Below are 12,222 nucleotides of genomic sequence, written 5' to 3' on the forward strand. Positions count from 1 at the left end.
TCTTCGTATCATAGATAGTAGTCAAGGAAAAAAACCATTTAAAGACAAGTATTTGTCCTCAAAAGTAGAACTTAATTTTTGAACAATAAAGTTGAGAAGGTACTAGTCAAAAAACAAAGTAAGTGCGAATCATTAATGGAAAAACAACCACGTAATGGAGAGTACTACTATTATAAAAAAGCTGTCTGAGAGGCAATGAAAACATTTATACCAGAGTTAATGGGTTCATAAGGCAGCATTTCAAGGCCAGGGGCTCAACTTCCACATCAAAATGGATGTCTAGCCGGGCGCGGTGGCTCACGCCTGTAATCCCAGCACTTTGGGAGGCCGAGGCAGGTGGATCACGAGGTCAGGAGATCGAGACCACGGGGAAATCCCGTCTCTACTAAAAATACAAAAAAATTTAGCTGGGCGTGGTGGCGGGCGCCTGTAGTCCCGGCTACTCGGGAGGCTGAGGCAGGAGAATGGCGTGAACCCGGGAGGCGGAGCTTGCAGTGAGCCGAGATCGCGCCACTGCCCTCCAGCCTGGACGACAGAGCTAGACTCCGTCTAAAAAAAAAAAAAAAAAAAAAAAATGGATGTCTATACAGGTTCACTTTCTCAGTAGGAGCCAGGAGTCTGGTGGGCAAAAATGCTACTGCATGTCCAAGATACTGACTGGTGGCACCAGCACAGCCCCGCTCCTCGTGGTTAGCTTTTACCAACAGCAGATAGGCCTGGAGTTCCTGTATCTTGCAATTGCACCTTAAAGATTTTTTTTTTTTTAATACTGATAGGAGATGAAGATTAAAAAAAAAAATAAGTGTAGCAGGAATCCAACAGGAATACGTCTCTTCAAAAAAGTTTGAAGCAAAACAACAAAAAAATCAATCTCTATTTTTTCATCACTTCCACCCACTTCTCAAAATAAAATAGGTAAAAACAGTAAGGACTTAATTATAACACAGCCTCCAATGATATGTGCATCGAACTGTCGTTCCAGCAAAATTTAAACAAAACTGTTTGGTTTGCGTCTCCCTAAGTTGTTCCTTGATAAGCCAAAAACAAGAAGTTGCTAAAATCAATGAGCCAGCCTATTTTCTCTTAGAAAATGCCACCAAAAAAGTTTAATTTCCTTTTTATTCATTGGAATTTGTAGAAATCTTCTAAAAAATAAAATTTAAAATAATTTCTCTTTTACCTGAACTTATTTCCTGTGTATGTTTTTGTATTTTTGGTCTATTACAAGATTGTTTTAAATCATATGGAAGACAAGATTTTGATCTATTTTACATGCTTTGGAGATGTGGCATGCTGGTTGGGACAATGGTAATAGTTTCAAGTCAGTGATATTCTATAAAGTAACTGACGGATGAAATTATCTTGGCGAGAAGACATATTTGTTCACATTAATGGAATACCTGCAATTTCATTTTGCCTTAAGAAATCATGGTTGGTGAACTGAGCCACAAGACTTTTTAAATGTTATACTACCACTACTACTACTAATGACAAAGCATGAGCTTTTAAAAGGCATGAAATACAAGTTGTTCACTGTTTTGGGATAGTCCACACAAGCAGATGGAGTCTATAGTGGCTTGGTAGCTCCCTGAACGCTGTTAAACACTGGGGGCTGAGGAGAGCAATGAGATCTGAAGTACAGCGCAGGCTCGGCACCATTTGTCAAGAAGTTCCCCAAGGTGTCTTTCTGAAAGGGGCACCAAGGCCTGTGTGCATGAGCAGAGGCCTAGTGAGCAGCTGCTCCTTGTAGGTCTGTGCCTGCAAGTGAAATTCCCGCGGCCTGGAACGCCCTGTCTCCTCATCTGTCTGGGAATGCTGACCTCTCTCTAGGTCCCGCACCAGGGTCCCAAGTCTAGCCACTGGAATGAATTCCAATGCACACAGTATGGTGGCTTCACCGGGATCGGGCCTGCCCTTTGGCCCCCTTCCCAACTAAGCTGAGCCTCCCACTTCACCCAAGTGGGCGCACGAGTGTACCCGTGGACACACACAGAGGCACACGTGCACACACACACACACAGAAACTTATTTTGGCTTTTGCCAAAATACCTTCAGAATTTTTAGGAAAAATTAAATGATGCTTATGGCTAGAGTTCCTATCTGAACGTTCTTCTGCGGGATTAGATGTAAGGGGGTAAATACACTTTAATGTGTTTGACTCAAATTTCCATTCTAAAAATAACATTTCAAATAGGTCTTTCAGGACCACTCAGCTTATTTTACTTCTTTAGAAACAGTCCGCTGTGTTAGAATGGTCTCAAAAAAGTCCTATTTTTAGTCATGTGAAAGAAGGCAAGGACGTGCTAGAAATGTAAGGAGAAATATGACTGTTGGTTAATGGTGGATCACTTTAAACACCGGCCCAGGGCCCCTGGTGCTTGTTTTGTTCCCGGCAGGAATCTAGGGATCAGTCAGGGCCTCTCCTTTCACTAGAGCAAGAGCCAAGAATCTGCTCTTTTCTTCTCCATCAGACTATCTGTGGCCTTTGACCTATCAATTTCTAGGCATTTCCTCTAAAGTTCATATTGTACCAGACTCCAGTCTGGGAATGAGAAGAGAAAGGATATACAACTCCAGATTTATTTGTTATTACTGAATAGTTTACTGGTTTCAACAGAGGGATAGGGCTTTGTTTAAATTTCCACTGAGCATAATTAATGGTTATTGACTGGTAAATGAAGAACAGGTGACACTCTGGATTAGAAGATAAACGATCCTGTGTTCTGGTGTGATAATGGGTTAGTAATTCACCACAAAGCCGAGGCTGAGTGCATCCCGTCGTAATGCTAGATCATGTCCAGGAGACAAAGGCCCCTGTGTGAGAAGGACGCAGCCATCCGCCTCCTTATACAGCTGCACACGTTGATGTGCTCCATTGATTCCCTGATGGATGGCACAACTGAGGCAAAAGTTCACCCGTTCTCACCTTCCTGTTCACATGCTGGACCACATGACCCATGACATGGCCAGGCCACACTCTGTGATCAAATCGCCACCCAGCTTTGGCTTCTGACTAGAGAAACAGTGTTGAGGTTACATGTTTTAGAGGTCAGTCTTCTCTGTCTCTCAAGGAATGAAGGAGGAAAAAGACAGTCTTCCTGCATTCTTTTGGTGTCCTTTGAGGATGTGACTGACTTGTCCACTTCCTCAAATACTTATTTACTTTCAGTCCTGACCTGATTACCAGTGCACATGAAAAAAATCTCCTGTTTTTTAATCCATCTCACAGAGAGGAAAGCAAATCAGTTAAGGAATGTGCCAGGGCTTCAGATTCTTTAACATAAAAATGTCCCTTAATTGCCAAAAAAACAGGGCAGTTTTCAAATCATGTCTTGCATTCATTTTGCTTTTAAGCAAATGAAGTTCAAGGGAAATCTGACTCCAGACCATTGACTTTTGATGGCCGAGTCAAGATGGGTATAAATATTACTTAAATTTGGACACGTACTCTTCTGTAAGTATATAATTAATCTATCTGTTCTACAAATCCAATTTGGAGAAGTAAAAATAAAACTTTAATTTTATTTATTTATTTATTTATTTTTTGAGACAGAATCTTGCTCTGTCGCCCAGGCTGGAGTACAGTGGCACAATCTCGGCTCACTGCAACCTCCGCCTCCCGGGTTCAAGCGATTCTCCTGCCTCAGACTCCCGAGTAGCTGGGATTATAGTTGTGCGCCACTATACCCGGCTAATTTTTGTATTTTTAGTAGAGATGGGGTTTCACCATGTTGGTCAGGCTGGTCTTGAACTCCTGACCTTGTGATCTGCCGGCCTCAGCCTCCCAAAGTGCTGAGATTACAGGTGTGAGCCACCGCTCCCAGCCTACAAAACTTAAATTTTAAAATGTCAAATAAAAATACTCCTCTCTCACAGTCTCCCATTTGGTAATTTGAGGGGTGGATGCAGAAGTGGTTTGGGAGGCTCAGGAAGGGCCACTCCCCTGCTTGGGAAGCTGCCAGCTCTGGTGGCTGTTCAGAGCTGGACCAATGAAGGAGAACACTCAAAGTGCATCACCACAGCTGACTGACTACACCTGATTCCGTGCATGCCTTCTGTGGTGGGATGTGTGTTTGTCTTAAAAATCTGGATTCTACAATTGCTTCCACCTCGACGTTAACCTCCAGTTCAGTATCCAAGCCACAAACACTTATTAACTGAGCTGGCATCCATGAATAACAAGATTTGTTAATGAAGGTTATGTTTAACTATGTCTATTTGACTGTTACTTTTTCACCCTGGTGCTTTTGTGCTTTACGTGCTACTGTCACAAAAACCTTAAAACTACACATACACATACGCACACACACATACACACACACACTTATGTATGTATATGCATTTCAGGGGAGAATATGTATGAAATAACTCTAATAAAAATCATGGAAATTTGAACAAATGGAAATTAAAGTTCCAGAGAAAGGATGCCCAGTGTGTACCCATTCACGTGCATTTCATCTCTAAACATTATTTAGTAGCTGTTTTCATGATGGCAGCCTGGTATTTAGTTTGAGTCAGGACCTCCAGTAGTTTTGTGGTCAGCCAGGCCTTATTCTTTGTGGAATTCACATACGTAGGTCTTAGGTCTTTGGGTTAGTTTTAATTAATAAAACTATATTAATAAAAACAAACAGTGTAAAACCAAATTCTGGCCTTATGGCTATGTCTATTTTCTTCCTGGGCAAAAACGCTGTGTCACACGGATTCCTTAGATTAAGGGACTTTAAGACGTTTTAAAGATACGATGTTACTGAACAGAAAAAAAAAGATAATAAATTAATTAAAGGACCAAAAATAAAAGAACACAACCCAGAAAGCCATATAGCTCTTGCTTCTTTCTTTGCTAACATATCATTCTATATCAACACCATACGTACTGAAAGAAAGACGCAATGTCAAAATTTGTTTTGCCCTTTATCTTTTAACTCTAGCCAGGAATACACAGCTAAAAACTCCAGGTTGGGGTTAATGTTTCTCTTCCCTAGAAACAATATAAAATCGAACAGCTCCTAGTCTTGTGTTAATCATTCTGAATCAGTTTTCTAGGATATTATCTATTCTTTCAATTTGCAGATTCTAGTTATATATTTATTTCTTCTATTTATCTTTGAATATATCTTATCTCTTCTATTCCATTTCTTTTTCATGCACACCAATTATGCATATATCTCTTTTGTTCTATCTTTTACATCTATCACCTCCGAGCTAATCATTTTTGGGTTTTGTTTCATATTAATTTATATGATTTCCTCCAGCCTGTTCACCTGATTGTTTTAGTAAAATTTATTTTATATTTTGTTGGTAACATGGTTTCAATTTCTGTAAGGGTTTTTTTCTCTTCCATACTTTTCCTGTTTACTACCAGGTTGCTTTTTATCTTTTTGTGACTTTATTTAAGCCAGGGGACAGACAACTTTTTTCTTCTAAAGCCAGATAGTAAGTATTTTAGGTTTGTGAACCACATGGTCTCTGTTTCTCTGCTGTTGTAGCACAAAACAGCCATGGACAAAATGGAATCAAATGGGTATGACTGTGTTCCAATAAAACAGTTACAGGGCCCATGGACTATGATTTTCCCACCTTTGCTTTCAGCAAACTTAACAAAAATATGTTGCCTGTAATTTCTTTGACTCTGCAGAGAACAATTACCCAAGCTCTAGCTGCTAATTTTTGAATGATACCCCTTATGATATGCACAATGCATCTGTTTGCTTATGTTCCTTTTCTTCTTCTTGCAATCCTTTCCCCACTCACACTCAAGCATAGATTCTGGGGTAGTGCCTTTCTACTTATTATTATACTTGAACAAGGCTGGCTGTTCCCTGAAGAATCTTAGGAGGGGGAACAGGAAAGTACACTGAGGACAGCCTGCAGCTTTAATTCAGGCTCCTCTGAAAGCCCTCTACCAACTTCATTGCACGCTTTGCCCCAGGACGTGGCTGCCACAATTTCTCAAGATTTTGCTGGTGAGTGTGATTAGTGGAAAGGAGCCCATGAATTGTAGGGCTGCCCTGGTGCTCTCTGGCGATGTTTGCTTTCACTTTGCCTTTACCCCAGATCACAATCTGCAGTGTTCCTTGGCTGGGAGGTTATGCCAGTGACAATAAAATTGGCTTCTGGCTGGGTGTAGTGGCTCACACCTGCAATCTTAGCACTTTGGGAGGCGGAGGCAGGCGGATATCTTGAGGTGAGGAGTTTAAGACCAGCCTGGCCAACATGGCAAAACCCCATCTCTACAAAAAATACAAAACTTAGCTGGGCATGGTGGGGGCGGGGGATTACAGGTGTAATCCCAGCCACTTGGGAGGCTGAGGCACAAGAATCGCTTGAACCCTGGAGGCGGAGGTGGCAGTGAGCTGAGATCGTGCCACTGCATTCCAGCATGGGTGACAGAGACTTTATCTCAAAAAAAAAAAAAAATTAAACATAAAAAAAAGAAATTGTCTTCTCCTTCAGCAACACCTTCTTGCCACTGTGTAGTGTACAAGTGGGTATCTATGAGGATATTTTCCGCTTCTCTCTAATAGGTAATACTATTTTATGGGTTTTTTAGGACTGAAATTATTTTGTGCAAAGTTCATAGCCTGTGTGTATAGTTCCTAACATCTGCTCTAAATTTTCTTCAAATGTCATGGTATCTGTCTCAAATACTTTTTCATTTTTTTTGTAGACAGGGTCTTACCCTGTCACCCAGACTGTAGTGCCGTGGCATGATCGTAGCTCACTGCAGCCTTGAACTCCTGGACTCAAGTGATCCTCCAGCTTCAGCCTTCCAAGTAGATGGGACTACAGGCATGCATCACCACACTTGGCTAATGCTTTTAATTTTTAGTATACAAAAATACTAAAAATGTATGTATGGGCTACATTGTTCCTGGCCTCAAGAAATCTTCCTGCCTTGGCCTCCCAAAGGGCTAGGACTAAAGGACTGAGCCACCAGCCTCAAATTATTAATACCTCATATTTCAAGTTGTGTCCAATTTCATTGTTATAATGAAGCAGAAGTTTCCTCTTTATTATTTTCTTGATTTCAGAGGGTTTCAAAAAAAGGAGTGTTGAATGAAAATGTCCTTATATTTAGTCATTTAAAAATATATTTCTTGAAGATGGCTGAATAGGAACAGCTCCACTCTGGAGCTGCCAGTGAGATCAACGCAGAAGGCAGGTGATTTCTGCATTTCCAACTGAGGTACCTGGCTCATCTCATTGGGACTGGTTAGACAGTGGGTGCAGCCCATGGAGGGTGAGCCGAAGCAGGGTGGGGCATTCCCTCACATGGGAAGCGCAAGGGGTTGGGGAACTCCATCCCCTAGCCAAGGGAAACCTTGAGGGACTGTGCCATGGGGAACTGTGGATTCCGGCCCAGATACTACGCTTTTCCCACGGTCTTTGCAACCCACAGACCAGGAGATTCCTTCGGGTGCCTATACCACCAGGGCCCTGGGTTTCAAGCACAAAACTGGGCAGACACCGAGCTAGCTGCAGGAGGTTTTTTTTCATATCCTAGTGGTGCCTGGAACACCAGTGAGAAAGAACCGTTCACTCCCCTGGAAAGAAGGCTGAAGCCAGGGAGCCAAGTTGTCTTGCTCAGCAGATCCCACCCCCATGGTGCCCAGCAAGCTAAGATCCACTGGCTTGAAATTCCCGCTGCCAGCACAGCAGTATGAAGTCGACCTGGGATGCCAGAGCTTGGTGGGGGAAGGGGCGTCGCCATTACTGAGGCTTGAGTAGGTGGTTTTCCCCTCACAGTGTAAACAAAGCCATCAGGAAGTTCAAATGCGGCGGAGCCCACCGCAGCTTGGCAAAGCTGCTGTGGCCAGACTGCCTCTCTAGATTCCTCCTCTCTGGGCAGAGCATTTCTGAAAGAAAGGCAGCAACCCCAGTCAGGGGCTTATAGATAAAACTCCCATCTCCCTGGGACAGAGCACCTGGGGAAAGGGGTGGCTGTGGGTGCAGCTTCAGCAGACTTAAACGTTCCTGCCTGCCGGCTCTGAAGAGAGCAGCGGATCTCCCAGCACAACACTTGAGCTCTGCTAAGGGACAGACTGCCTCCTCAAGTGGGTCCCTGACCCCTGTGCCTCCTGACTGGGAGACACCACCCAGCAGGGGTTGACAGACAGCTCATACAGGAGAGCTCCGGCTAGCATCTGATGGATGCCCCTCTGGAACGAAGCTCCCAGAGGAAGGAACAGGCAGCAATCTTTGCTGTTCTGCAGCCTCTGCTGGTGATACCGAAAAAAACTGGGTCTGGAGTGGACCTCCAGCAAACTCCAGCAGACCTGCAGCAGAGGGGCCTGTTTTTTCATTTGTTTGTTTGTTTGAGATGGAGTGTCGCTCTGTTGCCAGGCTGGAGTGCAATGGCGTGATCTCAGCTCACTGCAACCTCCGCCTCCCAAGTTCAAGCGATTCTCCTGCCTCAGCCTCCCGAGTAGTTGGGATTACAGGCACACGCCACCACACACAGCTAATTTTTGTATTTTTAGTAGAGATGAGGTTTCACCATGTTGGCCAGGATGGTCTTGATCTCCTGACTTTGTGATCCACCTGCCTCAGGCTCCCAAAGTACTGGGATTACAGGCATGAGCCACCGTGCCCAGCTGGGCCTGACTGTTAGAAGGAAAACTAACAGAAATAAATAGCATCAACATCAATAAAAAGAACGTCCACACAAAAACTCCATCCGAAGGTCACCAACATCAAAGATCAAAGGTAGATAACTCCACAAAGATGAGGAAAAACTAGTGCAAAAAGGCTGAAAATTCCAAAAACCAGAATGCCTCTTCTCCTCCAAAGGATCACAACTCCTTGGCAGCAAGGGAACAAAACTGGACAGAGAATGAGTTTGATGAATTGACAGAAGTAGGCTTCAGAAGGTGGGTAACAACAAACTCTTCTGAGCAACAGGAGCATGTTCTAACCCAATGCAAGTAAGCTAAGAACCTTGAGAAAATGTTAGAGGAATTGCTAACTAGAATAACCAGCTTAGAGATGAACATAAATGACCCGATGGAGCTGAAAAACACAGCATGAGAACTTCGTGAAGCATACACAAGTATCAATAGCCAAATCAATCAAGTGGAAGAAAGGATATCAGAGATTGAAGGTCAACTTAATGAAATAAAGCATGAAGACAAGATTAGAGAAAAAAGAATTAAAAGGAACGAACAAAGCCTTCAAGAAATATGGGACTATGTGAAAAGACCAAACCTACCTTTGATTGGTGTACCTGAAAGTGATGGGGAGAATGGAACCAAGTTGGAAAACACTCTTCAGGATATTACCCAGGAGAACTTCCCCAATCTAGCAAGACAGGCGAACATTCAAATTCAGGAAATAAAGAGAACACCACAAAGATACTCCTCAAGAAGAGCAATCCCAAGATGCATAATCGTCAGATTCACTAAGGTTGAAATGAAGGAAAGAATGTTAAGGGCAGTCAGAGAGAAAGGTCGGGTTACTCACAAAGGGAAGCCCATCAGACTAACAGCAGATCTCTCGGCAGAAACCCTACAAGCCAGAAGAGAGTGGGGCCAATATTCAACATTCTTAAATAAAAGAATTTTCAACTCAGAATTCCATATCCAGCCAAAGTAAGCTTCAAAAGCGAAGGAGAAATGAAATCCTTTACAGACAAGCAAATGCTGAGAGATTTTGTCACCACCTGGCCTGCCTTACAAGAGCTCCTGAAAGAACACTAAATACGGAAAGGAAAAACCGGTACCATCCACCGCAAAAACATGCCAAATTGTAAAGACCATCAACACTATGAAGAAACTTCATCAACTAATGGCCAAAATAACCAGCTAGCATCATAATGACAGGATCAAATGTACACATAACAATAGTAACCTTAAATGTAAATGGGCTTAATGCCCCAATTAAAACTTACAGACTGGCAAACTGGATAAAGAGTCAAGACCCATCGGTGTGCTGTATTCAGGAGACCCATCTCATGTGCAAAGACACACATAGGCTCAAAATAAAGGGATGGAGGAATATTTACGAAGCAAATGGAAAGCAAAAAAGAAAAAAAAGCAGGGGATGCAATCCTAGTCTCTGATAAAACAGATTTTAAACAAACAAAGATCAAAAAAGACAAAGAAGGGCATTACATAATGGTAAAGGGATCAATGCAACAAGAAGAGCTAACTATCCTAAATATATATGCACTCAATACAGGAGCACCCAGATTCATAAAGCAAGTTCTTAGAGACTTACAAAGAGACTTAGACTCCCACACAATAATAGTGGGAGACTTTAACACCCCACTGTCAATATTAGATCATCGAGACAGAAAATTTACAAGGATATTGAGGACTTGAATTCAGCTCTGGACCAAGCGGATCTAATAGACAGCTACAGAACTCTCCACCCCAAATCAACAGAATATAATTTCTTCTCAGCACCACATTCCACTTATTCTAAAACTGACCACATAATTGGAAGTAAACACTCCTCAGCAAATGCAAAAGCACAGAAATCATAACAGTCTCTCAGACCACAGTGCAATCAAATTAAAACTCAGGATTAAGAAATGCACTCAAAACCGCAAAAATATATGGAAACTGAACAACCTGCTCCTGAATGACTACTGGGTAAATAACAAAATTAGGGCAGAACTAAATAAGTTATTTGAAACCAACAAGAACAAAGACACAACACACCAGAATCTCTGGGACACAGCTAAAGCAGTGTTTAGAGGGTAATTTATAGCACTAAATGCCCACAGGAGAATGCAGAAAAGATCTAAAATCAACACCATAACATCACAATTAAAAGGACTAGAGAAGCAAGAGCAAACAAATTCAAAAGCTAGCAGAAGACAAGAAATAACTAACAGTAGAGCATAACTGAAGGAGATTAGAGACACGAAAAACCCTTCAAAAAATCAATGAATACAGGAGCTGGTTTTTTAAAAAGATCAACAAAATAGGTAGACTGCTATCCAGAATAATAAAGAAGAAAAGAGAGAAGAATCAAAAAGACACAATATAAAATGATAAAGGGGACATCACCACTGATTCCACAGAAATACAAACTACCATCAGAGAATACTATAAACACCTCTATGCAAATAAACTAGAAATTCTAGAAGAAATGGATAAATTCCTGGACACATACACCCTCCCAAGACTAAACCAGGAAGAAGTCAAATCCCTGAATAGACCAATAACAAGTTCTGAAATTGAGGCAGTAATAGCCTATCAACCAAAAAAGTCCAGGACCAGATGGATTCACAGCCGAATTCTACCAGAGGTACAAAGAGGAGCTTGTACCATTCCTTCTGAAACTATTCCAAGCAAGAGAAAAAGAAGGAATCCTCCCTAACTCATTTTATGAGGCCAGCATCCTGATACCAAAACTTGGTGAGACACAACAAAAAAAGACAATTTTAGGCCAATATCCCTGATGAACATCGATGTGAAAATCCTCAATAACATCCTGGCAAACCAAATCCAGTAGCACATCAAAAAGCTTATCCACCACGATCAAGTCGGCTTCATCCCTGGGATGCAAGGCTGGTTCAACATACACAAATCAATAAATGTAATCCATCACATAAACAGAACCAATGACAAAACCCACATGATTATCTCAACAGATGCAGAAAGGGCCTTCGATAAAAATCAACACCCCTTCATGCTAAAAACTCTCAATAAACTAGGTACTGATTGAACGTATCTCAAAATAATAACAAAATAATAACAGCCATTTATGACAAACCCATAGCCAATATCATACTGAATGGGCAAAAGCATTCCCTTTGAAAACTGGCACAAGACAAGGATGCCCTCTCTCACCACTTCTTTTCAACATAGTGTTGGAAGTTCTGGCCAGGGCAATCAGGCAAGAGAAAGAAATCAAGAGTATTCAAACAGGAAGAGAGTAAGTCAAATTATCTGTTTGCAGATGACATGATTGTATATTTAGAAAACCCCACTGTCTCAGCCCAAAATCTCCTTAAGCTCATAAGCAACTTCAGCAAAGTCTCAGGGTACAAAATCAATGTGCAAAAATCACAAGCATTCCTATATACCAATAATAGACAAACAGCCAAATCATGAGTGAACTCCCATTCACAATTGCTACAAAGAGAATAAAATACCTAGGAATACAACTTACAAGAGATGTGAGGGACCTCAAGGAGAGCTATAAACCACTGCTCAAGCAAACAAGAGAGGACACAAAGAAATGGAAAACTTTCCATGATCATGGATAGGA

At 41.9% G+C, this 12,222-nt stretch overlaps 1 protein-coding gene across 5 annotated transcripts in view; it reads right to left on the reverse strand.

Annotated features, from left to right (window-relative positions):
• GMDS (GDP-mannose 4,6-dehydratase) overlaps positions 1 to 12,222 on the reverse strand; it is a 679,307-nt gene that overhangs the window by 171,590 nt on the left and 495,495 nt on the right. The window lies entirely within an intron of this gene.

The sequence above is a fragment of the Pan troglodytes genome, chromosome 5 (assembly GCF_028858775.2).
Source record: "Pan troglodytes isolate AG18354 chromosome 5, NHGRI_mPanTro3-v2.0_pri, whole genome shotgun sequence".
Lineage (NCBI taxonomy): Eukaryota > Metazoa > Chordata > Mammalia > Primates > Hominidae > Pan > Pan troglodytes.